Source organism: Ochotona princeps, chromosome 4, assembly GCF_030435755.1.
Source record: "Ochotona princeps isolate mOchPri1 chromosome 4, mOchPri1.hap1, whole genome shotgun sequence".
NCBI classification, from domain to species: Eukaryota; Metazoa; Chordata; class Mammalia; order Lagomorpha; family Ochotonidae; genus Ochotona; species Ochotona princeps.
Window position 1 is genome coordinate 15,833,079 of NC_080835.1, and position 24,196 is coordinate 15,857,274.

Consider the following 24,196-nt stretch of genomic DNA (forward strand, 5'->3'; position numbering starts at 1 on the left):
AACTGTTGCTGGAGGACAATAATACTGTAATACTATTGGGGATGGGGGGAAAGGGGAATAGTGGGAGGGGATGGTGGGAAGGGTGAGGGGAGAGGGAAAGGGGAGTCCCTGTACCTACAAAACTATATCATGGAAAATAATAAAAATTATCAAGAAGCAAAAATAAAATTTGTCTTCTTTTACCACCAAAATATAGGATCCATGAGGACAGGGTTTTGTTTGTTTTACTGTGTCCCAGTTGCTGCTGTTGTGTTCCCTCTTCCCCCCACCCCAGCCCACCCCAGCCCAGCCCCTGGCAAGCACTCAGTAAATCTTATAACCACAAGAGGGTTTGTTCTTGTGGTTACAAGGGGTAAGCATAGAATGCAGCCCCAGTTCAGAGTCAGGTCTTCCTGATCCAAAGCCCGTGTTCAGAATGACTTTGCTTCGTTGCCACTCGATCCTGTGCTGAATACTGAATATCTGACGTGTTCTTGCAAATACCTATTTCCAACACGCTGGTGGTTTTCTGCTGCTTGGCTCTCACTGGAGTTGATTTGTTCTGAGTTAGGAACTCTCTCCTAACTGCATCCTCATCGTTCCTGAAGATCCTTGCATTGCAAAACAGGCTGAAAGCAGCCTGCCCAGTACAACCCCTGCAGGGCTGTTTCTCCTTCCTCTGGCTTCACTGCAGCCTCGCTGTTAGCTATGGTCAGACCTGCACTGCTTCTAGCCAAACACACTCTCAGATGAAGCAGTCCATATGATATGATCTTTAAAAAACAAATAGACCAATACTATTCCTATGTTTGCATATTTACAGCCCTTGAAGTACTCCCAAATTATTCTCTATTGAGATGCTCAATAGAGATGCTGCGTAGGCAGGACCTATTGCTTAGACCAACAGACAAAAGTCACAGTGAGTGGCCATACCAGAACAATGGTCTTTTGTCTAATTGTTCCCCAAATAGAGTTTTCTTCAACTGACTGCAGTGCCATTGACTACCAGCTTTAGTTTCCAGTTCGGCCCATCTTCAATCATCCCTATCACCGGAAATCTTGGTGTTCAAAATAAATGGTGTGGAGCAGACTTTGGATGCAGCTGCTAAGATGCCACTTATCCCCTATTGGACTCCCCATCCCATAATGGAGTGCTTGGATTCAAGTCCTCCTTCTTCGACTTCCTATTTGGCTTCCTGCTGTGTGCTCTGGGAAGCAGAAGGTGACGCCTCAGGGGTCACTGCCCTCCACAAGGGGGACTTAGATTTGAGCTCTGGGTTCCTGGGTTTGTGCTAGTTCAGCCCTGGCTGGTGTGGGTTTTGGGGAAGTAAATCAGCCAGGATGAAAGAGCTCTCTTGATAACTGTTGCTCTCTGTCTTAATAATGAATACATATATAATGCTTTAAAAAATTGGTCGTGGAAGGGGAGGAGACATATGTCATTTTTTACCTTCTGATGCCCATGTTGTCTTTAGGTAGATGGTCCCCATTTCAGTTTCGGACAATACTGCCCTATTGGTTGCAGCTTAGGTGGGGTATCAATCTAGGTGGGAGAGGAGGGGCATTGAAGTCAAGCTGAACAAATCCGAGCAACTGAGGCAATCTGAAAGGAGGTTGTGTAAGAAGGGTGTTCCAGTGAGGTGGCGGTTTGGTGGCTTGGGCGATGGGTCTCAGCCCTCCCAGCATCATCCTTAGCTGGTCTTGGATTCTGTGACCTGGCACCTTCTCCTGACATAACTCCTTCCTTAGATTAGCCAAGGATTGTCTCTGTTGCTTGTGGCCAAGGAATCTTCCCACAATATGGGTCAAGAAGCCCAGGACCTTCCTCTGTGAAAGGGGAGCTGGAAGGAGTCAGCGTGCTGAGGTCTCCATCCCCTCACCTGCTGACTTCCCCCTGGGAGCTCACGTCAGGAAAGTCAGAGAGGGCCTGAAGGGATGACTCGATAGCCAAGATCCCATACAGGCATTGGTTCGTGTGCTGGCTGCTCTACTTCCCTTCCAGTTCGCTGCTTGTGACCCAGGAAAGCAGCGTAGGATGGCCCAAGGCCTTGGGATCCTGCACTTGTGTGGGAGACCCAGAAGAAACTCCTGGGTTTAGATAAGTTTAGCGTTGGCCGTTGTGGCTATTTGGAGAGTGAACCAGAGGATAAAAGATTTTTCTGCTGTCTTTTCTTCTCTCTGTGTATCTGCCTTGCCAATAAAAAAAAAAAAAGTGTTTTTAAAATAAACTAAGAGAAGCAACAGGATGACACAAGGTCAGTGATATGGGGCTTTGGAAATGCTTCCTGACAATCATATTGGAGATCTGCCTGGAATTCCTGGCTTCAGACTGGCCCTTGCTCAGGCCTGACCAGTGTGACCACCTGGAGAGTGAATCAGCAGATGGTAGATCTCTTTCTCTCTCTTTCTGCTATTCTCCGCCTTCCAAGCAAATAATTAAGAAAGGAAAGGAATCTTTAAAAGTAATGGTAGAAATGGCAGGGGCAGATTAGTGTTGCATTTGTGCCCACTTTGATTAACTGGATAGTGGCCATCAGGTGTTCAGATAGATTCAGAGTTTATGCTGAGTCCATTAGGAAAGAATTTGGTGACCACTTAGTGATGTCTGCATGGGCTTGGAAGTGAGGTGAGATAGCATTTGGGTCACACATAAGCCATCCCAGGGATCACAAAGGTTGTTAAATATTCTGCTTGTGATTTAATCTTCCTGCCCTTTGAATAATAACTAGGTCCATCTGGACTACCTACACACCCATCCAAGATCCATCATCGTAGATTCATTGATCCTGTCGCGAAAGGGTCTCCCTAGCCTAGGCTGCCTAACCGTGTCTGTTCTCTATTGCTATGCAACCAAGCATGGCATAATTTAATGGATTAAAACAAAACTAAGTTACTTCCCATGGTTCAATGGCCTGGCTGGGGTGCCTTACTCTGGATGCTCGCTGGGGCGGCTCGTGGACCTGCATTTGACTGGCACACTGTCGTTCTTCTCTATGGTTCTCCACCAGGTGGGCTGTCTCCTGGTGCTAGCTCTGGTGTGTCTCCGTGTGGTCTCTTGCCAGCAACATAGCCCATGTTTTGTTACCAAATGGTAGTGGGGTTCCAGGAGGAAGTCTCAAGAGGACAAGCTCCAAGGTCCAGGTGGCTCCTGAGCCTTTGCTTGTGTCCCACTTGCAAATGTCTAAGAGGTATAGTTAGTGTGGAAAAACATGCCACAGGGGCTTAAACACCAGGAGGTGTGGGTCACTGGGAGTTGCCCTTTGACTACGATAATAAGCAATTACAGATAGCCAGGGACTCCTACCACACAGTAAGTAGTCACGAGCCATTTGCTGTTGTGCTAGTGCCAGAGAGAGGCGCAGGAGAGAGAGGATCCTGCCTGTGTTTCCAGCTCAGTAGGTCACTAAGAACATGCCCTAAAAAAATGAAGCAATACAAGTTATTAAGAGCTGGGTCCAACATACATTTACATGGATAAGCTGTTTGAAGTATTTTTTTTTAGATAAACTAGATGCTTGGTTCTCAAAAGCCTGTTGAACATATAACATTAATGATGATAGGGTCTCTTGGAGTTTCTACATGATATACCAACATCATGACTCTTGTCATCAGTATATGTGCTGGAACTGTTTATTTTTCTAAAAAAAAAAAAATAGTATTGATTGAGTTGAAAGGCAGAGTGACAGAAAGATTTTTCTCAACACTGGTTCACTCTCCAAATGGCTGCAATGGTATGGGTTGTTTCATGTTCAAGCTAGGAGCCAGGAAATTCATTTGTGTTTCCCATATAGGTAGAAGGGGCCCACCTACTTGAACAATCTTCTGCTGCTGTGCTGGAACATGAACAGAAAGCTGGATTGGAAGCACAGTAGCCAAGACTGGAGCTAGCACTCTAAAATGAGATGCTACCATCTCATTACCATCAATGACTTAACCCGTTTCACTACAAAGCTGGCCCCTGGAATTGTATCTTGATACTTTCCTTTTATTTAACTTGTTTTTTAAACACTTAAATAATTTTATTTTAAAATAAAATGTTATGCCACTCTGTAAAAGCAAAACCAATGTTGCTTTCCAATAATAGACTTACCGTACAACCCAGCAATTATATTCTTGGGCATTTATTTCAGAAAAAAAAAAAAAAAAAAAGAAATCTTATTTTCTTGAAGGAAACTGGTGCATGAATATTCATAGTATTATTCATAGTAACTAGAAAACCGGAAACTACCCAAATGGCCTTCCAATGTGAATGGGTAAGTTAATTGCGGTACTTCACACCATGGACTACTAGTCAGAGATAAAAAGAAATGAACTGTTGATACGCACAATGAGTCAGATGAACATGAAGGAAATTACCCTGAGTGAGAAGTGCCAGCCAATCCTCCAAAGTGACCACCTGATTCCATTGATCTAACATTTTTGAAAAGACAAAATTTAGAAATGAATAACACAGTTTATAAGAGAGAAAAAAAGGGGTAGTGAGGTCATGGTACAGTTGAGCATCTTGAGTGTGATAGTACTTATGCAAGGTGGCATATAGAGTTGTTCCTCATCAATCAAAGGGATGGTTCCAGAAGCTTTCCCCTCCCACAGAGACCACAATCTGTAGATGCTCAAGTCCCCTGAATAGAATGGCATAGAATTTACACAGAACTTATGCACTTCTCCCCAGTACTTGAAAGTTATCTTTGGATTACTATAATACTTAATACAATGCAAATGCCATGTACATAGAAAAAAGTGTGTACATTTTCAGTCCAGACACAGTTCTTAGCTTTGAAACTTTTTTTTTTCAAAAAGATTTATGTATCAGAGCTGGTGTTTCAGCCTAACAGGTAAAGCCACCACCTGTGATACCAGCATCTCCTATGGGTACAAGTTTATGTCCCAGAAGCTGCACTTTCAATCCAGTTCCCTGCTAACATGTCTGGAAAAGCAGCAGAGGATGACCCAAACCCTTGGGCCCCTGATTCTATATGGAAGGCCCAGATGAAACTTCTGGCTCCTGACTTCAGACTGACTCAGTATTAGCCATTGTAACCATCTGTGGAGTGAACTAAAGGATGGAAGATCTTTCTCTGTCTCTCCCTCTCTCTGTAACTCTGCTCTTAAAATAAATTAGTAAATATTTTTAAAGTTTTGCCTCTTTATTTTAAAGTGCGACATTAAGAGGGAAAGCAGCATGGGAGAGAGAGAGAGAACAGATGGGGTTGAATCAGGCTGAAGCCAGGAGGCAGGAGGCAGGAGCCAGGAAGCAGGGATCCATACACTTGAACCAACATCTGCTTCCCAAGTGCGTTAGGAGGAAGCTGTAAGGGAAGGATGGCATAGCCTGATGTGGGGTACAGGCAGCTGAAGTGTGGCTTCATTCTCCATGCCATACCTCCTGCTCCCACCTTGATGCAATTTTTTAATACTTCCAATTGCAGTTGGTTGAACTCACAAATGTGGAACTTGGATAGCAAGGACGGTGTGCTGATGCAGTGGGTAGAACAAAGTGCAGATGTGTGCACACACGTACCAGTGCATGGAAGACTAATGGAATCCAAGCAAGTTCTATGGATTGTATCAGTGCCAGTAGCTTACCTTTGATAGGATATATTGTGGTGTAATATCTTAACACTGGGGGAGACAGACTGGGAGTAGGAAACACAAGACATCCCTGCCAATTTCTCTACAGCCTCTGGTGCTCGCATTGTGGCATAACAGGTAGTCATTACCTACAACACCAGCATCCTATTCAGGCACCAGCTATAATCCTGGCTGTTCAACGTCTGATCCAACTATTAATGTGCCTGGGAAAGCAGTGGAAGATGGCCCAAGTGCTTGGGTCCATGCCGCTCACAGGGGAAACTCAGATGAAACTCAAGGCCTGATCCTAGCCATTGAGGCCATCTGGGGAGTGACCTGGCAGATACGGTCCCTACCTCTTCCCTCTCTCTGTCACTCTGCCTCTCAAATAAATAAAATAAATCTTTATAAACAGATTTCCTTATAACCTCCTAAAATTATATTTTTATGATATATTCATTTTCATTGGAAAGTCAAATTTATAGAGAAAAGGAGAGACAGAAAGATCTTCCATCCACTTGTTCACTTCCCAAGTGGTCGCAACGGCCAAAGTTGAGCTGCTCTGAAACTAGGAGCCAGGAACTTCGTCTGTAGGCCCCGATCTCCAGGGTTAACTCCACAGCTTAGCTTGTTTCTAAGGGGTAACAGAATGGGCAATCTTGGCCTGATACATTTAGCCCCTGGCTTGAATGCAAGTTCCTCTTCCCTGCTTCCCCTTTTTTAAGATGCCCTCGGGGGACCTTAGGAGTTGCTTGAGCATTGGGATAATACTGGGAGGAACTAGGAAGACTATAAAAGAGGCAGGCTAACCCCAAATAAACGGCATTCTCTTTACAAGAATGACCCACTGCTTGTTGTCTTGTGTGTTGTCTTTTTTGTAACTCTAGTCCCTCCGCTTGGCTCTGGGTACACGGCGATGCAGGCATTGCCAACATTCGTCCAGGTCTCCCACATGGGTGCAGGATCCCAAGGCTTTGGGCCATCCTTTACTGCTTTCTCAGGCCACAAGCATGGAGCTGGATGAGAAATGGATCAGCTGGGATATGAATTGGCACCCATATGAGATCCTGGGGCATGCAAGGTGAGGACATTAGCCACTAGGCTGCCATGCCAGGCCCTTTTCAAACTATTTTAAAATAAAAATTAAAAAAACAGAATAATTAAAATGTGCTTGTTAACATATTTCCTTTAAAATCACTTCAGTTAGGGCTGGTGCGATAGCATAGTGATTAAGGTCCTTGCCTTGGACCCTGCACCCGCATGGGATACCTAGAAAGAAGTTCCTGGCTCCTGGCTTCGGATTGGCACAGCTCCGGCTGTTGCGGCCACTTGAGGAGTGAACCATCGGATGGAAGATCTTCCTCTTAGTCTCTCCTCCTCTCTGTACATCTGCCTTTCCAATAAAAATAAATAAATCTTTTTTAAAAATCACTTTAGTTAGCACTCATGTTACATGGACCCCACTTTGAAAGATTCTAGTGTCTGGCAGTGATAAAACTAATCAAGATTTTTCAAAAAGATTATTTTTTTTTTAATTTGAGAGGTAGATTTTGTATAGAGAGGAGGAAAGATACAGAGAGAAGATTTTCCATCTGCTGATTCACTCCCCAAATGGCTGCAATGGCCAAAGCAGAGTGGATCTGATCCTGCCCCCTCAACCTCAGCTTTAAGCTATACCATTCACTCCATTTAATCCCCTGCAGAGTCCTGACTGCTTCTCTGTGCATTACAAAACTCCCATTTTCTTCTTTTAGTTTTTATTTAATTTCTTGGATGGTGAAGAGGGAGACAGAGAGACTTCCTTCCCATCTTGCTGGTCTACTCCTTAAATGTCTGTAATAGCCAGGGTTGGACCAGTCTGAAGGAACTGTGGACTTAGTCCAGGTCTCCCAAGTGGGTGGCAGAGACTCAAGCCCTTGAGTCACTACCTGCTCCCTCCCAGGGTGTGCACCAGCAGGGAACTAGAGTCAGGAGCTGGGTCAGAACTCAAACACAAGCACTCTGATGTGGGATGCAGGCATCCCATGCACCACCTTAACCACTATGCCAAATGCCCTTCCCCATTCTACTCCTCCCACCACCCTGGTGCCAGAGATTGGCTCACTGCACCTTCCGGCTGGCAGACCCAGATTTGGGGGGGGTGTTCTACCACATGAGTGTCAAGGTCCCTTTCTTTCTACTGAGGTGCCTGACCTCAGCCTAGCTGATGGCTGGAGTGGAGGATGTGATATCTGAGTCCCATTATTCTGATCATTAGGTTCTGAGCCTGCCCCTTAGTTTTCTCTGCCTTGCGATAGAAGAGATGGCTTTCTGTATGGGCTGCCAAAGAGACCTTCAGGCTTTTACACTTTGCCTTCTGTTGGTGATTAATCATTCCTGGCCCTTCCTTGTCTTTCTCCAATGAATCAATGCCTCTGTCGTCCCCCAGCAAATAGCTTCCTCTGCTACAGTTCTTACAAATGCTACTTATCCAGAACCTCGAAACACCTGATGGGCAGCCTGCCCTCTGGCCCCTGCCCAGGCAAAATTAACAACTGACTCTGTGCCATCCCCACTGACCACCAAAGATCTAGCAACTGCACCCTAGCCGTGTGCCAGGGGCTCTTAACTCACCACCTGCTATTGGTAACAGAGTCCTCAGTACTGGTCAGCCAATGAGGGATGCAGCTCCCCAAATCCCATTTTGGAGGGGCTTTCTTAGGCCAACCAACCGTGCTAGGTCAGGTTTCCCGGGAAACAGGCTTCAGGCAAAGCTTTGCACACAGTTTATTGAGGAGTTGTTTGGGGGCCGGGAATGAAGCTGGATTGTGGTGCAGCCTTCGAAGAAGTGACAGTAGATTTTAGTGGGGGCGTCAGTAGCTGGGGTGATCTTTTGGATCTGGAGTGTTGCTTTGTGTCCCTAACTATGGTGTGGGTAAGGGTTGAGGGTCCACTGTAATGGGATGGTTGACAATCCTCCCCAGACCCCACCCTTGGTGATGGAATTGGGTGGAAATGTGGAATTCTTTTTTTTTTAAATTTCAAAAATTTTTATTTTTGATGATTTTTATGTAGTTGACTAGGGCTCAAAGGATCAAGGGCTAGAGGAAAGTGGGTAAGAACATTTTTTCAGCTGTGGAATTCTTAAAAGGTAGGGTCGGGGGCAGTCCTCAGGTCATCGAGGGTGTGCCCTGGGAAGGTAGTTCCTGGGAGACTCCTTTGTGTAAGATTGTTATAAAAGTCTAAGCTTGCCCCACCCAGCCTCCTTCTATTCCTGTCTTGAGATGTGCTGCTTGCTCCAAATGCACATTCTGGCCATTCCCATCTGCCACCTGCCATTGGCCGTGAGGTCATCCACAGCTAATACACGCACTGTGCTTTTAAACCTCCAAAAACTACCAGGTAAATAAGCCTCTTTATACTTATATATGGTCCATGTCATGTATTTCACTGTAGTAACACCAGGCTGATTTTTACATCTCCTTCTGGCTATACCCTCTTTTCAGATGGGTAAAACCGAGGCACAGAGATCATGATGCAACTTACCTGGCCAGGAAGTAATAGGTTGAAGCTGTGCTTTTGTTTTTTTAAGATTTATTTGTTTTATTGGAAAGGCAGACTTGCACAGAGAAGGAGAGACAGAGAGGAAATTCTTGCATCTGCTGGCTTGCTCCCCAAATGGCCACAACAGTCAGAACTGAGCTGAGCTGATCCAAAGTCAGGAGCCAGAAGATTCTTCTGGGTCTCCCAAGCACTTGAGCCATCCTCAGCAGCTTTCCCAGGCCACAGGCAGGGAGCTGGATGGGAAGTGGAGCAACCAGGACATGAAGTGACACCTATATGGGATCCTAGCACATGCAGGCAGATGATTAGCCAATTAAGCCATTGCACCAGCCCCCGAACCTCTGATTTGAGCCATCAAGTTCTGATCCTCCTCCAGCAGGAGGGGAAGGGAATCTTTCTCCCATTGCTGGGTTCACAGTCAAACTAAGGAACTGGCTAGAATCATGGAGTCTGGGTTTTGTTGTTGTTTGTTTGTTTGTTTGTTTAAAGATTCATTTTTATTTGAGAGGAAGAGTTACATAGAGAAGAGACAGAGCAAGAGAGAGACCCTCCACCTGCACTCCCCAAGTAGCTACGACAGCCAAAGCTGAGCCGATTTGAAGTCAGGAGCTTCCTCCAGGTCTCCCAAATGGGTGCAGGGTCCCAAGGCTTCGGATCATTCTCTGCTGCTTTCCTAAGCCATTAGCAGGGAGCTGGATCAGAAGTGGAATAGCCAGGGCATAAACTGGCACCTATATAGAATGCTGGTGCCAAAGGCAGTACCAGATTACTATGCCATGGCAATGGCCTCACAGAGGTCGTTTTGATATTTCACAGTCTCCATGTTGATGCCCTTTTTTTTTTTTACTTCTTTGAGTTTCTTTCCCAGACCGCACAGTCATGGGAGAACATTCCGTGCTTGGAGGTGGAGGAAATTATGTTGCCTGGGTGGGTGTAGATATGACCTATGTTGAGACAATGAATAGATTGGTTTGGCTACAAGAAAAAAAGTCTACAAAGGCAAGTATGGGGAGACAAAAAGTGAGAGCAAGGCTGAGGTCAATGCCAGAGGACTTGAGTATATGCACAGTGGTGAGGGAGTGAAGGGCTGTGAGCAGAGGGGGAGCTGGGAATGAAGTCTACAGTGTTGTCTGAGGATGATTTAATGGCTCCTAAGGCCCAGCAGGAACTGGTAGAATCCAATGGGAGGCAGGGAAATGTGTGCAACAGGCCAAAGGAGAAGAGGAGGCAGAGACTGTGAGAATGAAAAAGGAAGAGGGAGCGAGCGGGCATTGTGAAGAGCAGACAAGAATCCATCCACCTTAACAGCAATGTTTTCAAAGATAACAACATAGACAACAGGACATCAGTGTGCCAAAGCAAGACTCCTGTGGCCAGCTTCTTTAGGATTTTTTTCATGGGAAAGACAGCAGAAATTGCTTTCCCATGGTAGAAGTTCAAGGACCCACCTGACAACCAGCAGCAGGAGTGTAGGAGACCACATGACCACACAAGTTGCATTGATTGATCTAGGAATAGATTTTACTTAACAGCATTGGTATGGTGCTTGCTGGAGGCCTGGACCCATGCTCTTCATAGGTATCAACTTACTCAATCTCAGTCACTGATCACTATGGGTCTTTGTTGTCATTGGCATTACAACACTACCAAGTAGGTGCTATTATTGGTTCCACTTTTGTAGAAGAGAATATTGAGGTACAGTATCTTTTTTATATAAATTTATTTTATTTTTTAAAGATTTATTTATTTATTTCTGCATCGGAAAGTCAGATATACAAAGAGGAGGAGAGACAGAGAGGAAGATCTTCCGTCCAATGATTCACTCCCCAAGCGGCTGCAATGACTGGAGCTGAGTCAATCCGAAGCCAGGAGCCTCTTCCAGGTCTCCAACGCGGGTGCAGGTTCCCAAGGCCTTGGGCCATCCACGACTGGTTTCCCAGGCCATAAGCAGGGAGCTGGATGGGAAGTGGAGCTGCCGGAATTAGAACCGGCGCCCATATGGGATCCTGAGCATGCAAGGCAAGGAATTTAACCACTACGCTATCACGCCAGGCCAAGGTACAATATCTTACCAAGTGTCAGCTCAGGTAGCTACACTTGGGTATTTGTCTATGGAACACATACAATAGTTTTTCTTGTCTTTATTGCTTCCATGGTACAGTAAAGCTAACTATATACATAGCCTTGACATTGTGTTTAATACTCAAAATAGTCTAGAGGGGATTTAAAGTATCTGGGAGGATACACACAGGTTCTGTACGAATACTAATCCATCTTATTTTATTTTATTTTTAAAGATTTATTTTATTTTTATTACAAAGTCAGATGTACTGAGAGGAGGAGAGATAGAGAGGAAGTGGAGCTGCTGGGATTAGAACCAGCGGCCACATGGGATCAAGGCGAGGACCTTAGCCACTAGGCCACACTGCCGAGCCCTACTAATCCATTTTATACAAGGGACTCAAACACTCGTGGGTGTTGGCCTCTGCTAGAGACTACGAGAACCAAGCTGTACCTGAACTGGTTGGCTTACTAACAGGGGCTGAAGTGTGCCAGTTCTGGATGCTGGACCACTGAAAGGAAGATGCCATTGTAGTCAGGGGATGCTGTGGGGGCTCTTGCCGTCTGCAGGCTATTACCTCATACCCTTGTAGGGCAGCAAGAAAGCAAGTGTGTTCCCTGGGGTCAAATCCCATCATCAGAGCTCTACCCTCAGAACTCAGTGACCCTCCTGGAAACTAGGATGTCATGCAATTTGTGGAAATATATTCAGTCTAAAGACACTCTGTAAAGAGAGGAGGCAGGACTCAAACTCAGGTGGTACCTCTGCATTCCAAGTTGTGGTATTCTATTCTTTGTAATTTCTTTTTTTTTTTTTAACATTTATTTATTTTTATTGGAAAGGCAGATATACAGAGAGGAAGGTCTTCTGTCTGATGGTTCATTCCCCAAGCAGTCGCAACGGCTGGAGCTGAGCCAATCTTAAGTCAGGAGCCAGGAGCTCTTCTGGGTCTCCCACATGGATGCAGGATCCCAAAGCTTTCGGCTGTCCTCCCTGTGTCCCAGGAAGCAGTGACCCAGGGCCCACTCTGTGCAGACACCTGCCCTCTGTCTGGGAGAGCTGTGGCATTCAAGGGATTCTCCTCTCTCCTTGGGTCTTCATTTCCTCTGTCACCTCTGCCCCAGAACTGTGAAAGGAGCCAACACTTAGAGGCAGAGGGCCAATTCCCTGGCTCAGGGAGGGGTGGCTGGATCGTGTAACGAGGGACCTGAGGCAGCTCTCCTGGAAGGAGGAGCAGCGGCTGTCTGCTGTCTCGACATCTTTCTTTTTGCTTTGACCCTTACATGTTACCCAGATACTTTTTTTTTTTTAATTTATTTACTTCTATTGGCAAAGCAGATTTACAGAAAGATCTATCTGCTGATTCACTCCCCAGGTGACTGCATCAACCAGAGCTGAACCAATCCAAAGCCAGGAGCCAGGAACTTCCTCCAGGTCTTCCATGCAGGTGCAGGGTCCCAAGGCTTTGGGCCAGCCTTGACTGCTTTCCCAGGCCACAGGCAGGGAGCTGGATGGGAAATGGAACAGCCGAGACAAGAACTAGCTCCCATATGGGATCCTGGAACGCACAATGCAAGGATTTAACCTCTGAACCTTTGCTCTGGGCTTTCTCAGCTACCTTCCCAGTCCTGATATTTTGATGTGTCCACGAACAAGTTTGGTTAATGCAATTTACATCTAGGTGTGAAGCATGAAAATAACTTGAACATTAGATAATACCCATCTTTATAATACCTGGCTGTTAGACGGCCATGAACTTCTCCCCGCTCACTCTCTGCTGCCTCTCCAAAGGCTGCTGTTGCCGTAAATTCTATGTTTCTTTCCTTCTGTCATCATTTGATCACATGCATGCTTTCATCAAACAATGTAGTGTTTAGTTTGGCTAGCAATGTTAGCTTTATAGGAATTGTTTCATTCAGGATAAGTTGATTATGACTCAAGTTTTTTTCCTTTTGCGCTGAATTTCTAAGATTCACCCAAACTGCCCTGCATAATTGTACTTTATTTCCACATGAGGCACATGTACAGAAGTGCACTTTGTCAATCAACAGTCCTTGGAAAGATTCTCTCAACCCTGGAGCAATGAAAACCAGCAATGTCTTAGAACAATCAAAACCACTCAAATAACACCATCGGAACACTTTTCCCCACATAGGGGTCTCTGAAGTGTCATCAAATGACTGTCACCTTTAGGTGCTGATGTGGTTTTTAAAAAAGATTTATTTGTTTATTTTTAAAGTTGAAAGTCAGATTTACAGAGAAGGAGAAACAGAGAGAAAGATCTTCCATCTGCTGGTTTACTCCCCAAGTGGTTACAATGGCCAGGATTGAGCTGATCTGAAGCCAGGAGCTTCTTCTGGGTCTCCCATGCAGGTGTAGAGTCTCAAGGCTTTGGACCATCCTTCACTGCTTTTCCAGGCCACGAGAAAGGAGCTGGAAGGGAAGTGAAACAGCTGGGATATGAGCTGGTGCTCATATGGAATCCCAATGCATGCAAGGAGAGGACTTTAGGCACTAGGCTACTGCGTGGGGCCCACTGATGCAGTTTGACAGCAAGAAGACCCAGTCACCTTCTGTTCCTGACCTCCTTCTCTGTAATCAGAGGCCCTTATGGGCATGCATCCCTCTCAACTATGTAAACAATATTAAAAATAAAATAATTTGATAAGAGTGTTGGTTATCCAACCAAATTTTTGTGATCCTTAGAGTCAAGGAATCAATTGAACAGATCCAATCAGAAGTTTAGAAAAGCATAAGAGTCTACGGCCATACCACCCTGAACGCGCCCGATTGCATCTCATCTTGGAAGCTAAGCAGGGTCGGGCCTGGTTAGTACTTGGATGGGAGAAAAGCACGAGAGCAGGAACTGGGTGCATCTCAGTTACGAGTGGGAACCCGCTCTCAGGCTTCCACGACACCAGCCTTTTTATTGTGTCCTTGTGTCCTGATGGCGAGTTTTTCTTGCTCCTTAGAAAAGCTTGGCAGGGTGAGCTCTTACAGAGCTTAAACTTTCTGTGGTGAATTTAAAAAAATTTCCCAATCTGTCACAGACTGATAGTTTTGTAAAATACAATGAAAATGGATTGCATGGAAAATAAAACTTTTTAAAATTCGGAGACGTAACATGCCAATTCCAATTTGATTATTCTATTCAACAGACAGACATTAGGAATCCATACACATTCACATAGTGTGGCGATTTTTCATAGCAGATAAAATGTGGAGGCAATCCAAATGTCCATTGATGGGTGAGTGATAAGCAGAATGTGGCACACATATGAGTAATAAAATATTACTCAGCTTTAAAAAGGAAGGAAATTCTGGCCTAGGCTACAACATGGGAGAAGTGATATGAAAAAAGCCAGGCACAAAGGGACAAATTATGCTTCACTTACATAAGGCTACTTCCAAAAGTTTGTGAAAAAGTGGAATCAAAAGATAAACTCCCTTTGGTGAAAAGGAAAAAAAAAAAAAGAAATCCATGCATAATTTTCTCATTATAAGTATTTTCCATGAACTTTTTGAAAAGTCCCACAGTGGCGGCTGCCGGAAGCCAGGCAGGGTGGTGGGGAAAGGGTAGAAGGATGGAATGCAGAGTTACCTGGTGTGGAATTTCAGTTTTGGAAAGGGAGGAAAAATTCTAGAAAGATGGATGGTGGTAATGGACCCTAATAATATGAGCTAATTTCACTGAACTGTACACTTAAATATGGGTAAAGTGGTCAATTTTATTTCTATTTCATCTAGTTTTTAGTACATATTTCTTATTTTTATTGGAAAATCAGATATACAGAGAGGAGGAGAGACAGAGAGGAAGATCTTCTGTCCACCGATGATTCACTCCCTAAGTGGCCGCAATGGCCGGAGCTGCGTCAGTCAGGAGCTGGGAGCCTCTTCTGGGTCTTCCATGCGGGTGCAGGGTCCCAAGGTTTTGGGCCGTCCTTGACTGCTTTTCCAGGACACAAACAAGGAGCAGGACGGGAAGTGGGGGCCGCTGGGTTTAGAACCAGCACTGTTATGGGATCCCAGGCATGTTCATGGTGAGGACTTTAGCTGCTAGGCTTCTGTGCAGGACCCTCATCCTAATTTTTAACGCATCTAAAAAAGTAAAAATAGTGTGGCAATGTCAAGCTGCTGTAGAATTTCTTAAATGGTTACTCTAAATTTCTGTGCTTCTATTTTATTCAGTTTACCCACTTCATTCATGTACTGGCTTCAGTCCACTCACCACAGTTTGAGTAGCCTTGCTCCAGGGCATAAACCTAAGACAGAGCCACAGGTTCCTCTTTACAAGATAACCCCAGTGACCTCGCCAGGAAGCTCATCCAATGGCCACTCCCAACAGCAGGTGTACTGGAGTTTCCTTTGCTCCTCATTCTTGCCAATACTTAGTACTGTCAGAATTCTTAATGTTTGCCAATCTGGTGGGTGTAAAATAGAATCTTGTTTTGGTCTTGATTTGCATTTCCCTGATTATTAATAAACATGAGCATCTTTTTAGATGCTTGTTGACCAGTTGTGTTTTTTCTTTTGTGAAGTGCCTATTTAAATCTTTTGCTCATTTTTCAATTGGCTTGTTGGTATTTTTATTATTGATTTGCGGGAGTTTGTTTAATCAACAAATATTTATTGAGCACCTGCTATGTGCCAGGCATTCTTCTGTTATATATGCAGTGAACAAAATAGACCCAAATTCCTGGTCTCATTTTAGAGTTGGTAGTCTACTGGGAAGAGGGGATGACAATCAAATCATTGAGTCATATGCATTCTATGTGTATTAACAAAACATGTTAGGAATAAAAAAATAAGGCAGAAAAGGGCAGTCAGCAGCAGGAAGTGGTGGTGAAACCAAGTCAGGGAAAGTTTAATAGGAGAACTTCACATTTGAACCAAGGTCTTGAGAGAGACAAGGACGTGAGCAGGCAGTCATGGGAAGACTTTCTCACACATTCCCTGGTTTTATGCATGACAGATAGCTTCTCCCACTTCGTGCCTTGCGGTCTCACTTTCTTGCAGGTGTATTTCCTTGACATCAGTTCTTATTTTTGATGTGGCAGAATACTTCAGCCTTTTATTTATAATTAGTATGTTTTTATACCCTGTGTAGGAATCCGTTGTCCCAACATCATAAAGGAATTCTGTCCTTTCTTCTCAAATACAAAGAATTTACTGTTGTATATGGTGTGAGATAGGGACCCATTGTCAATGCATGGAGCTATCGTTTTCCTTGTGGTCTACTAGTGTCATTCATCATGAATTAGATTTAAATACACAATAAGGACCTGGCGCAGTAGTGGCCTAAATCCTTGCCTTGCACGCTCTGGGATCCCATATGGGCACCAGTTAGTGTCTCAGCCCGCTCATCCCGCTTGTGGCCTGGGAAAGCAGTGAAGAATGGCCCAAAGCCTTAGGATCCTGCACCCGTGTGGGAGACCAGGAGGAGGCTATTGGCTCCTGGCTTCAGATCAGCTTAGCTCCGGCTGTTGCAGCCACTTGGGGAGTGAACCAGCAGGTGCAAGATCTTTCTCTGTCTCTCCTCTGTGTATAGCTATTTTTCCAATAAAAATAAATAAATCTTTAAAAAAATGCACAGTAAATCGGCTTTGGGGCATTCTATTCAATTTGTTAGTTAATTTGCCTCTGTATCTATGCCACACTACTTCTTACTGGGGGTTTGTACTGTTTTCTATATAAGAGAGAAGTTTCTTCTTCTTCAATTTTTTTTTAGTGAAGATTTGATTACTGTAAGGACTCTATATTTCATAAATTGTATCTTTATTATTTTAAAGTGATCTCTCTTTAATTTTCAGGGTTGGTTATTTATTTTTATTGACTTGAAAGGCATGAGAGAGACGGAGAGAGTGTGAAACGGAGAGAGAATGAGAAGGAGAGAGCGAGAGTGAGAGAGATAACTCTCCCCAAATACTTGCACAAGCCAAACCTGAGCCAGGTGGGAGTCAGGAGCCAGGAACTCCATCCGGATCTCCCGTGTGTGTGACAGGGCCCCAAGCACCTCAGCATTTTTTCCTCTACTTGTGAATGCTGAGGTGCTTCTTATATTTGTTTGTTTGCTTGAAAGGAAGATTTACAGAGAAGAGGAAAGATAGTGATCTTCTATCCTCTGGTTCACTCTTTACATGGCTATAATGGCTGGAGCTGGGCTGATCCGCAGCCAGGAGCCAGGCATTTCATCAGGATTTCCCACATAGGTGCAGGAGCCCAGGCACTTGCGCCTTCCTCCACTGCTTTCCCAAGCAGCTTAGCAGGGGTTGGATGGGAAGCAGAGCAGCCTAGACTTTAGAATAAACACCAAATAGCAAACTGCTGTGCTGCAATGCTGCCCCCAAGGGGATAAATATCTTATCGAGCCTCCTTTGAGGGGCAGATAATAAAGGAACAGGTAAAAATAAGCCTAACAGAGCTGAATTCTGAGAAATGTGTCCTTAGGAGAATTGTGATGAAAACATCACGGAGTGTACTTAGACTAAGACAGCCATGACATCCTAGTGATACAGCCATGCGAGTCCGCCATCCAGGAGGTGATTTGTCATTGGCTGAAGCACCACTGGGGTGTATGACAGTACAGACCATATCCCTCCTGTCCTCCAGGCCTTCTTTCTAGCGGCCTGTGTATTTTGATTTCCAAAGACCAGACCTGAGCCCTTAGCCTGGGTTGCTGTGTGTGCTGACTCAGCGAACAACTGCCAGGATGACAGGTGACCCCAGAGCAGAGGGTCCAGGGACTGAGCGTTCGCCAGTGGACATTAGGCCTCCTCACCAACAGCTGAACACAAGGCTCCAAACCCGAGATGATGTGTGAGTTCCCTTCAGCTCACACAGAGCCCACAGTCAGTTCTGAGAAAGATGTCAGACCAGAAGCTAAGACTGCCTATCTCGTGAGGAGGGAAAAAAAAAAAAAAAAAAAGATTACTAAGGGATCAAGGAGAGAAACGGAGAAAGAACTGAAGCCCGTCCCGTGGAGTCTGTCACTGTGGATCCTTCAAGCGCATGCAGCAGCGTACAGACAAAATTCTGTGGAATATCCAGATGAGTTCCTTGCCCTCAAAAGGCTTGCCATTTATACCTCGTGCTTTATGGAGCTGTTGGTCTTCATGTTGCTTCTATCCTTTGCCCCCCTTCTGTGTTCCTCACACTGTTCTCGTATCTATTTAAGTGCATCCTCAATGACAGACCTTAGTGGAACACCAGTAACATGCTTGGCAATGAGGGAAACTTGGAATTAGTTCCCAGTGGACTTTTGACACACCCTGCCTCCATCCAGGCTGTTTTTTGTTTTAGCCCTGGGGTTCAACTCATTCACCAGAAGGAGCCAGCATTCCCTTGCTCCTCTCTATTCTTTTTCCTAAAATTTTTAAGATTTATTGATTTTTATTGGAAAGTCAGATTTACAGAAAGAAAAAGATCTTGCATCGACCTGTTCACTCCTTAATTGACCACAATGGGCAGAGCTGCGCTGATCCAAAGCCAGGAGCCAGGAGCTTCTTCCAGGACTCTCACATGGGTGCTGAGTCTCAAGGCTTTGGGGCCCGTGCTCTGCTGCTTTCCCTGGCCACAAGCAGAGAGCTGGATGGGGAGTGGGGCAGCTGAAACATGAACTGGTGCCCATACGGGGTGCTGGTGCTGCAAGGTAAAGGATTAGCCAGTTGAGTTATCATGCCAGCCTCCAATTCTTCTTCTTCTTTTTTTCTATTTATTTATCTCTTTGAAAGGTCAGGAGAAAGAGAACGATGGAGATCTCCCCTGCACTGGTTCACTCCCCAGGTGCCTGCAATGGCTGGGGCTCAGCCACACTGAAGCTGGAAGACAGCCACTGGATCCAGGAGTGGGACCCATGCACTCCAATAGGGAGTGTGGGCATCCTGCTATGCCAAACATTCACTCTTCCTGTAAATCCAGACGCTCCTTGACTTACAATGAGGTTATGCCTCTCAATAAACCCATCATTCATTGAAGTGACAGTTTTCTTAAAATAAATAGTTATTAATTACTTGAATGGCAGAGCTATAGAGGGAATGGAGAGAGAGAGAGATTTTCCACCCACTCCCCAAGGGCAAGGCTGGGCAAGGTCAAAGTCAGGAACCAGGAACTTCTCATGTGGGTTCAGGGTCCCAAGCACTTCATTAACAGGGAGCTGGATGCCTGTGCTGCTGGTGGCAGCTTAACTTGCTACACCATGACATTAGCCCCACCACTGCTGGAAATGCATTTCCTACACTAAACCTCCCAGCATCACCATCCCAAGCTAGCGGGTTGCAAACGCTTCCGGGTAGGTTAAAGCAGCCAACGCAAAGTCCATTTTAACAATCAAGTGTTGTGTATCTCCTATAATTGTTGGAACATCTGAACCCGAATAACACTGGCAGGACGGAGCAGGTACAGACACCAAGCACAGACCAGGGGCCAGATGTGCTGAGTGTCAAGGTCATCGGGCTGCCACTGCCCAGCCCCAAGAGAGGCTCAAACCAGATCAGTGGCCCAGGAAAAGAGAAAACTCACAAGACAAAGCACAGCTTCCACTTAAAGCATTCTGTTCTCCTACTGTTATTAATATAAGAAAATTCCAAACACCATGGTGACAGGAGTGATGGGGGGGCCTCTGCACAGACCCTTCCTCAACCACCAAGGCACATCTGGACTCCTTCTCTACCTCTCCCCCTCTTCCTCAGTGCCCAAGGAGTCCCTTTTTCAAAGATTGAGGCAAAAAGCCTCCATCCTGGGCCTGGCTTGGTAGCCTAGTGGCTAGTCCTCTCCTTACATGTGCTGGGATCGCATATGGGCGCTGGTTTTAATCCTGGTGACCTTGCTTCTCTTCCAGCTCCCTGCTTGTGGCCTGGGAAAGCAGTCGAGGACGGCCCAAAGCCTTGGAACCCTGCTCCTGCGTGGGAGACCCAGAAGAAGCTCCTGACTCCTTGCGTTGGCAATGCTCAAATCTGGCCATTGCAGCCAGTTGGGGAATGAATCAGCGGATGAAAGATCTTCCTCTCTGTCTCTCCTCTTTGTATATCTGCCTTTCCAAACAGTAGTAGTAGCAGCAGTAGTAGTAGTAATGATAAATCTTTTCAAAAATAGCCCCCATCTCAGTGGAAAGCACCCAAATCCACTCCCTCACTCTTTCTCCCAGCCACCTGCTCTCTTTCGGGCAAAGGAAGACAGGCTCATCTATGGTATCTTCTGGACTCTAAGACTACCCACAAACGCAGCACAAAATGATCCTAGTAGAATGCAAGAGGATGCAACACTGCCCCCAGGCCCAGCTACCCAGGCTTCTGCCAGTATGGATAGGAGCCAACAACTGCTGATGGCTGAGAGGCCTGGGAAGGGGTTGTTTGGTCCCCAGGATGGGTCTGCCATGGGACTGGTGGCCTGGGGACCATTAGCGTTCCTCCCCCACAGGCCCGGCTGGTGCTATGACACGCCATGATGTTTTGTTTTTCCAGCCAGGTCTCTCTGAGCTGAAGGGGAGAAGGAGGGGGAGGCAGATAGCCTGGGGAGCCCAGCTCATGTCTCTGCGCTGAGCCTTCCCTTAGGGACCGGAACCAGCCTCTGGTCCCCCACTGTGGCTTCCTGGTATTTTCCTCCAATTTGGTTGACATTTTAGATCTCCCTCCACCTTCACCCCGTGGGGGCCAGCCCTTTCCCAGAGGGAGGTGATTTTTTTCACAGGGAATCCACTGGTCCCTGAGCTCCAGTTTCTCGCCCCATCTCCCTGCCACCTTTTGTTTCCCTCTGAAATGCGCCTGGAATCACTCTGTCTTCCCTTCCCACGTCTTTCCACCTTGCTTGTGTTGGTAGACGGAACGACCGTCCTTGATTTATGAGTTCTTCAAACTGCGCGTAATTATTTCTTCATCTCCACTCATGGATTCACCCATCACCTAATCGTTCTTGTTTTCCTCTAAACTACCACTCTGGGGTGGGGTTGGGGGTGGGGGATAGAAGTAGGGCAGCTAAGAGCCCAGAGCCGGGGAGGGGCTCTGATTCGCGCAGCCCAGTCCACTGCCCTGTAGCCATCTCCGCCCGCCTGCTTCTGCAGTGTTTGTGGATGGAAGACTAGTTTCTGATCTGTGGATGAATTTATTCATAGTGGCTTCTGAATAAGGCTGTGCCTCCATCCATTTAGATGTTTTTCTGAGTCTCCTGGGGTGTCTGGGACTTAGGAATAGACCAACAAGGAGGAGGAGGGGGCCGTGGATCTGTTTTTCCAGGCAGTCTCGGAGCGAATGCCAGACTTGCCCTCCCCTTTCCTGTTGGGTGGCCTTGGGTCAGTCTGTTGACCTCTGCAGACCCCATTCTCCTTGACGGCGTAATGGAAACACAATGGTGGTAATACCCCACTGCTGGAAGGATGTGTGGACTGGACTGTGGGAGCAGAGCGCAGCCACAGCGGCGCACATTGGACCGCCCGGCGGGTGGGACACCCTGGACCTCCAGTTCCTCGGGGTCCCCACGTTGGGTTTCTTTGCCTAGCTGTTCTCAGCTTGTCAGGATTTGTAGACTAGGAAAACCTCAACATACACTCTGATGCATGTACATTTGCCAACTGTTAATCTTGCCAAATAAGAAGAGTGTATTAAAAAAAAAACAAAACGCCCCAACTAACCTCCTTCTATTTTCACTAAATGGCGTGGAAGACGATTCGATGGAGTATAAAGGGGACATAATTTTAAGAGTTAAATATGGAATGCAGTACATTTAGCTGCACGGAAAATTCTCTTGACTGCTCTTATTTCGCTGATTTTACCAGGGATGGCTGACACTGTGTTCTCAGAGGAGCATTCGGGAAGGGTGGCTCTCCCACACAGAGCCCACGCGTGGCCTGAATTAGTGGTTGCTTGCCGTGCCACCTCGTCCTGAGCTGGACAGGAACAAGATCATGCTGCTTTAGTTGTGTGTGTGTGTGTGTGTGTGTGTCTAATTGAAAGAGTTGCTGAGGTGTGACTGCTGGGTCTGGGGACCTCAGGAGTATTAGAAAAGCTGGTAGATAGGCACTGACAGCCTCTGTCTGCAAAGCAGGCTTCTCATATGGGTAACCAGTTCATGTATGTCTCAGCTGCTCCACTTCCAATCCAGCTTCCTGCTATTGGCCTGGGAAAGCAGCAGAAGATAGTTCAAGTGTTTGGGCCCTTTTAGGGGGAAGCTCCTGGTTCCTGGCTCCATGCTTCAGCCTGGACCAGCCTTAGTTGTTGCAGCTATTTGGCGGTGAACTTGCTGATGGAAGGATCTCTCTCATTCTCTCCCTGTCTTTCTTTCTGTCTGTCTCTGTAACTCTCACTATACGTACATAAATAAAACATTATAGACAGATTCATTCATTTTTACTGGAAAAACAAATTTATAGAGAGAAGGACAGACAGATCATTCATCCACTGATTCATTCTCCAAATGGCCATATGGTTGGAGCTAAGCTGATCCAAAGCCAGGAGCCAGGAGCTTTCTCCAGTTCTCCCACAGGTATAGGGTCCCAAGGCTTGAGGCAATCCTTGACTGTTTTCTCAGGCCACAAGCAGGGAGCTGGAGGGGAAGTGAAGCAGACGGGACACAAGCTGGCATTTATATGGGGTACTGATGCTTGCAGGGGGAGGATTAGCCAACTGAGTCATGGTACCAGACCCATAATTTTATTTTATTTTGTTTAAAGATAGAAAAAAAAGCTGATGTGAGAAGTTGACATGCATCATACGAAGCATGAGGAGAGAGAGCAGAGGCCTGAGGTTTGTGTACAACGATGGCTCTGTTTGCATTTTGTCCTGTCCACAGCTGAACGTGTTAGGGCTCATAGTGGTTTTACTCTCCCCCTGTGCTGAATCACTAAGGAATTCTCTCTCTCTCTCTCTCACACACACACACACACACACACACACACACACACACACACCAGGGATGCTTCCAGATATCCATGTCCCTTCTCTGGTCTATGGGCAGGATGGCTGCTTGGCCAGTTTTGCTTAGAGAAGAGCGAAAACAGTTGTGTTCCTGGGCAAGACATGTCCAGACACACTTAGAATGAGACAGTGATCCCCAGAATCCACAGGACAAGCTTCCAGGAGAACCCAAATCCTTATGGAACCTGGACACGTGACATCGGCTCCCTGACAGTCCCAGGCACAGCGGCACGGCGTAAGCATGTGTGCTGTTTAGGGAATGCTGATGACAAACATCAAGTCTGCACAAGTTTGGTGGAGACTTTTGTTTTTGCATGACCCATTTTTGATCTGTGGTTGGTTGGATGTGGGGTGGTGGCACCCTCCAAGTTGAGTGTGTCTGCATATATAATATGGAAATAAATTACATAGAATGCTGATTTGATGTCTTTTTTTTAAGATTTATTCATTTTATTACAGCCAGATATACACAGAGGAGGAGAGACAGAGAGGAAGATCTTCCGTCCGATGATTCACTCCCCAAGTGAGCCACAACGGGCCGATGCGTGCCGATCCGAAGCCGGGAACCAGGAACCTCTTCCGGGTCTCCCACGCGGGTACAGGGTCCCAAAGCTTTGGGCCTTCCTCGACTGCTTTCCCAGGCCACAAGCAGGGAGCTGGATGGGAAGTGGAGCTGCCGGGATAAGAACCGGCGCCCATATGGGATCCCGGGGCTTTCAAGGCGAGGACTTCAGCCGCTAGGCCAAGCCGCCTGGCCCTGATTTGATGTCTTAAAAGTCCAGCGCAGTCACACCTGGGGAGGGCCTCTTGGCCAGATCGGTCATCTCAGTGGGCAGCTGCACAGCAGTGACTGATGTTTCAAGCAGGTGCAGACCTGACCTGCTCATCTCTAGGTACATGGGTGAAAACTAACCCCATGCCGAAAAAAAAAGCCTTTGATTATTCAAAAGTCATAGTTATGGAGGGAGAGAGAGAGACATATCCTCCATGTGCTGGCCCTTTCAGCTGATGGCCTCAGTGGTCAAGGCTGAGCCAGGCTAACTTCAAGAGCTCAGCATCTCATCTGGGTCTTCCACACGTGTGGCAGAGGCCACATCTAGGTCACCTTCTGCTGCCTCTCCCACTAGCAAGGAGCTGA